Here is a 5,893-nt window from a genome sequence, read left to right as displayed (position 1 = left end):
CCCTTCCCCCTCTATCTCCGTAATGGCCTAGCCATTACTGTACTGTACCTTGCCGGCCGGCAGAGCTGGCCGGCAGGGGTATTACTGTACCGTATGTCATTCTACTTCTGGACCTAGTATAGGTTGGGATATGGATTGACTAAGCCCATTGCCGGCCGGCAGAGATGCTGGACGGCAAGGGTCTTATGTTTTCGAGTGCTGCCCGGACCTCTCTTGGTCCCTCATCCATGCCTGCCGGCTGAGCCGGACGGCATTGGTCAAGGAAGCCTGAATTAAGTTTCTCCCCTTCCTTATATGCACTCTTTCGGTTGCCGGGCTTGGGGGGTTGTGTACACTCTTATCCCGGCATCCATTCTATTTTCTTCTAGTGCTGTACCTGTCCCGGCTGCCGGCCTATGAGGCCGGCTGCCGGCCTATGAGGCCGGCAGCCGGGCAGGTGTAGTCTTCTGGTTCTTTTGCTGCCGGCTGGCATCGGTCTTGTACCTTTGCCGGCCGGCTTATGTCAGTCCTTGTCTGCCGGTCACCAAGAGTGTGGCCGGCAGCTGGGTACTACCTTGTGTAGTTGCTGGCCGGCAATCATTGCCGGCCAACACTGGCTGTTGCTGGCCGGCAGCTGCTGCCGCCGGCACAGGCATGTGAACCAGAGGGCTGCCGCCCTATAGCTGTTAAGTAGTATACTTTAAAGCTAATTGTGGTGTGTGCCGGCCGGCAAAGGCAGGCCGGCACACATCCTCCTATACTGTACTAGTATTCTTCTGTATAGCATATACAGTAAGAAGAAAACTATAGTAAAAGTTTAGGTACAGCACTGTATCTTCTAACACTATTGTGTTTTCTTACACAGCCCTTTGCTGTTGCCCTCAGACAGGAAGCAGAGTTCTTCCCGTCTATTATCCAGGATTTTTAAAATCATTGCCTAGGTGTGAGCTCCACCTGTTTCCTCTGGAAACCTTGCATTGGTTACTCTAGTAGAGATAAACCATTTTGATTTTATTATCTGGAAGGCTGCAACAATGGGTTGTGAGGGAAACACAAGTGTGTGTCTTTCATTTATGAATTGTTATGCTATACTATGCATATCCAGTGATACATAGTTCACTTGATACTCATGGAAATTTCTTCTCTTTACAGAAGGACACTCCAAAGTCGGGAAGTGCTTTCTGCAATGTCAGCAGCAAGAACCTCTGCGGACATGAGTTTTGTAGGAGACACGCAGCATACGCTGTCTCCAAGGATGATCTCCGGTATTGGGGACCCTCAGGTATGTACTGTGTGTACTAACCTGATTAATGAGACATTTAAATAGCTAGGAAGAAACTTCGTACCTGGGTAAGGGGCTTCCAAAAGTACACTTCTGGCCCTTATCTTCCAAGTGAGAAGATGAGGGCGTATCTTTTCCCTAGGCATCAACTGATGCAGTGATTCCCCAGCCTCAAGAGGAGATCCCCTAAGTTCAGATCCAGGTGGATGCTGAAGTCGCGGTCGCGATGCAAGACATCCAGCTAAATGACAGGATATCTGATGTGGACGGGTGTCAGGAGGAAGACCTCCTTGCAAAAGCCCAGGATGAAGTTCAAGTCCCTCTACATCGGCCGGTCTCCCAGTAGAGCTGGGACAGGCCCTCTCTTCTATTGTTGGAATGATCCAACAAATGCAGAAGGAGAATCAGGAGAAGGCGGCTGCAATGGAACTGTGAATGCAGTGCCTTGCAGAATCACATGGGCCCCAGAAAAGCTCAATGTGAAAGACCTTCCTTTGTGCTCGGATGCTAACCCGTGGAGGTATGCTGAGCACATGTCGATGACGACTGGAAAGATCGTCATCTCGGATATGCTGGGCTCAGTTCCCCTGGAGGGTGGAATTCTGGCCCAGCAAGGCATCATATCCGGACTGTTATGTCCGGCTGAGGAAGGAACCAGCTTCAAAGGAGGAGGCAGAGCCGAAGGAGGTCATAGTGATGACCATGCTAAGGCTCAAGCTCTACTTTCATCTTCGATGAAAGAGAGGGGCTTCTCTAACTCAAAGGTAGCTGCATTGAATAGGAAGCTCCCTTCCTTTGTGTCCTAGCCTACTAGAGCCTTCCCCCTTTTTACAGAAAGGGTTTCTGGCTGTACTAAAAGCAATCGAGGCCGGCAAGTCTTGCCCCTCCCTAGAGGAGTGTAAACCCTTGTCGCTGGCCCTGCCTATGGACCACAAAGATTGGAAGGACGTCCATCTTACGTTCTAAGTGGGAAAGTTGGAGGCTGATATTGCCGGACGTCAGTTCGGCAAGGACCTCCCTAAGCTGTCTGACTTTTTTTTGCGAAGTGAGTTCGATACAAAAGAAAGACTGACTGCCTCAATGTCTCTTCAGACTACTCTCGAGACGATGGCAAGTGACCCCAAGGTCCATGAAATGTTCATGGTAGTGGCCAAGCCTCATCTGGCCACAGTGACGAAGGACCTTTATGGCTTCGTCAAGGCAAGGAGAGCTTGTAGGGAGTTCGTGTTTACCTCGGCTACAGTGAGGCACGAACTAAAGAAACTAATCTCCTCCAACATTTGGGGAAAAGACCTTTTTCCCTACCGACTTGGTCAAAGAAGTTTTTGATAAAGCCACCTTGGAGAATAGAAACCTTCTCCAGAAGTGGGACCTGGCTATCAAAAGAAAGTCTTCCCCGGATGAGGGTCCTCAACCAAAGAGGAAGACTATGAGGACTAGGCTACCGTCTCGGCCAGCCAAGCCTCTTAGACAGCAACAGCAACTGCAATTGCCATTGCCCCCAGTGCCCCAGATCGTGGCACAAACCCCGACCACCTTTCAGTGGGTACCCCAGGCCGTGTCGACACAGTCCACGGCTTTCACCCCAGCGTTCGAAGGGCAGTCTACTTCCTTCCGAGCAAAGCCTAGAGGAGCAGCCAGAGGCTCGTCTAGACGCCCCTCAAGGGGAAGGGGATTCAGGGGTGGTCGTGGTCAGGAAGGCAAGACCTCAGGACGGCAGTCCAAGTGAGGTCATACCGGTAGGAGGGAGACTTCTGAAATTTCGGGATCGGTGGACCTTCGATCCCTGGGCCCACAGCCTACTCAAGAATGGATTGGGCGGGAGCTGGTACAGCACTCCACCCCCGTACCTTCGGTTTTTCCAACACTCCACCCCCGTTATGGAGGAGTACGTTCAAGAACGGTTGGAGAAAAAGGGTGAAGCCCATCAATTTCTAAGGGAGGCTGTTTTGTGTTCCCAAGAAAGACTCGGAAAAGCTCAGAGTCATTCTGGACTTGTCGCCACTTAACAAGTTCATAGTGAATTGCAAATTCAAAATGCTAACACTGCAACACATAAGGACCTTACTGCCCAAGAGGGCATATTCCGTCTCTATAGACTTGTCAGATGCCTACTGGCACATTCCAATTAGCCATCGACTCTCCCCCTACCTAGGGTTCAGGCTACAGCGAAGACTATACGCCTTCGGAGCCATGCCATTCGGGCTAAACATAGCCCGAAGGATTTTTACGAAGCTTGCGAGCGTAGCTCTCAAACAATTTCGCCTAAAGGGAATTCAGGTAGTAGCCTACCTGGACGACTGGTTGGTGTGGGCAGCATCCGAGACAGAATGCTTGCAAGCTTCCAGTCAGTGATCCAGTTCCTAGAGTACCTAGGCTTCAAGATCAACAGAAAAAGTCTCGACTTTCTCCATCTCAAAAGTTCCAGTGGCTAAGATCCACTGGGACCTTTTGTCACACCGTTTCTCCACCCCAGCGAAGAAAAGGAAGGAGATAGCGGGTTCTGTCAAGAGACTTCAAGATTCCGAAAGGATATCAAGACACGAGCAGGAGAGAGTACTGCGCTCTCTCCAGTTTGCTTCGGTGACAGACCCAGTGCTAAGAGCACAGCTAAAGGATGCAATCGGAGTTTGGAGAAGTTATGCATCAAACGCGTGAAGAGATCTGAGAAGACCAGCCGCTTCGGCTAAGTACTCTTCTCAGGCCTTGGTCCCAAGCCAGACATCTAAAGAAGTCAGGTTCTTCTTCAGCCACCTCCCCCGTCGGTGACGATTCACTCAGACGCCTCAAAGGAGGGATGGGGAGGTCACTCTCATCGGAAAAAAGTCCAGGGGACTTGGTCCAGGCTATTCAAGACCTTTCTCATAAAACTTTCTAGAAGCTAGGGCAGTGCTCCTTACCTTAAAGAAAGTCTCCCCGTGTCATTCGTTCCACATAAAGTGGTAATAGACAGCGAGGTAGTTGTAAGATACTTGAATTGACAAGGATCGAGGTCACCACCTCTCAACCAGGTGATGTTGGCCGTCTTCCGATTGGCGGAAAAGAAGAAGTGGTACCTGTCGGCAGTTCACCTTCAAGGAGTCCGCAATGTGACAGCGGACGCTCTATCCAGGTTCACACCGATAGAGTCGGAATGGTCCTTAGACGCAGGATCATTCTCCTTCATTCTGAATCAGTCCCAGAACTGCAGATAGACCTCTTTGCGACGAAAGACAACAAGAAGTTGCCCCTGTACGTGCCCCGTACGAGGACCCCTTAGCGGAAGCAGTGGACGCGATGTCCCTCGACTGGAACAGATGGTCCAAGATTTATCTGTTCCCTCCTCACAACCTTCTGTTGAGGGTCCTCAACAAACTGAGATCCTTCAAAGGGTAGCGGCAATAGTGGCCCACAAGTGGCCGAACAGCGTGTGGTTCCTCCTGGCATTGGAACTGTAGCTGAAGTTTGTACCACTACCAGATCCAGTTCTGACCCAGCGAGTCCAGAAGTCAACTGTCTGCGCTTCATTACAGAAAACCCGGACCCTGCAGTTCATGATTTTCTCTCCCTAGCGGTGAGAAAGCGTTTCGGGATTTCGAAAGCCAGTATAGACTTCATTGAGGAATATAAATGCAAATCTACTAGAAGGCAATATGAGTCATCTTGGAGAAAATGGGTGGCCTTTTGTTAAGGCGAAGATTCCGCAGGAGATCTTGACAGACTTCTGCTTATCTTTTTTCCCCACCTCCATGGTCAAGGGTTGGCAGAGAACACGATTTCAGCGTGTAAGTCTGCTTTGACAAGACCCATTCTATATGCCTTCCAGGTTGACCTAGGTAACGAGATCTTTAATAAAGTCCCGAAAGCCTGTGCTAGGCTCAGACCTTCAGCACCTCCAAAGCCCATTTCATGGTCTTTAGACAAGTTCTTCATTTCGCTTCTCTGTTGAGCAATGAAGAATGTGCGTTAAAGGATTTGACACAAAAAGTTATTTTCCTAATTTGCACTCGCGTCCGGGGCCAGGGTTAGTGAAATTGTAGCCTCTCGAGAGAGGCAGGTCGTGTTCAGTTCCTGGATGGGGAAGAACTGAACCTGTTTCCGGATCCTACGTTTCTCGCCAAGAATGAGTTACCCACCAACAGGTGGGGTCCCTGGAGAATCTGCCCTCTGAAAGAAGATGCATCTCTATGTCCAGTAGAATGCCTAAAGGTCTATCTTCATAGAACTTCAGACTTCAAGGGTGGTCAACTATTCAGGGGAGAAACATCAGGCTCAAATTTATCTCTGAATCAACTCAGAGCAAAAATCACATATTTTATTCGCAGAGCGGATCCTGACAATACACCCGCAGGTCACGATCCGAGGAAAGTTGCCTCATTCTTAAATTTCTTTAATTGCATGGATTTTGAACATCTCCGTTCATACACTGGCTGGAAGTCTTCCAGAGTGTTCTTTCGCCACTATGCGAAGCAAGTAGAGGAACTAAAAGAGATCTGTGGTAGCAGTGGGTCGCGGTGTTAACCCTACTGTTTAACTCTGCGAGGAACAGTGGTCTTAATTGGGACGATTAATTCCAGGGTGAGTGTGTAGTTACATACTGTACTACAAATTAAGTGAGGGCACTGTGTTGCCCATCCAGACTGTTCCATTTCC

The sequence above is a fragment of the Palaemon carinicauda genome, chromosome 9 (genome assembly GCF_036898095.1).
Source record: "Palaemon carinicauda isolate YSFRI2023 chromosome 9, ASM3689809v2, whole genome shotgun sequence".
NCBI lineage: Eukaryota > Metazoa > Arthropoda > Malacostraca > Decapoda > Palaemonidae > Palaemon > Palaemon carinicauda.
Note: the sequence above shows the minus strand (reverse complement) of the source record.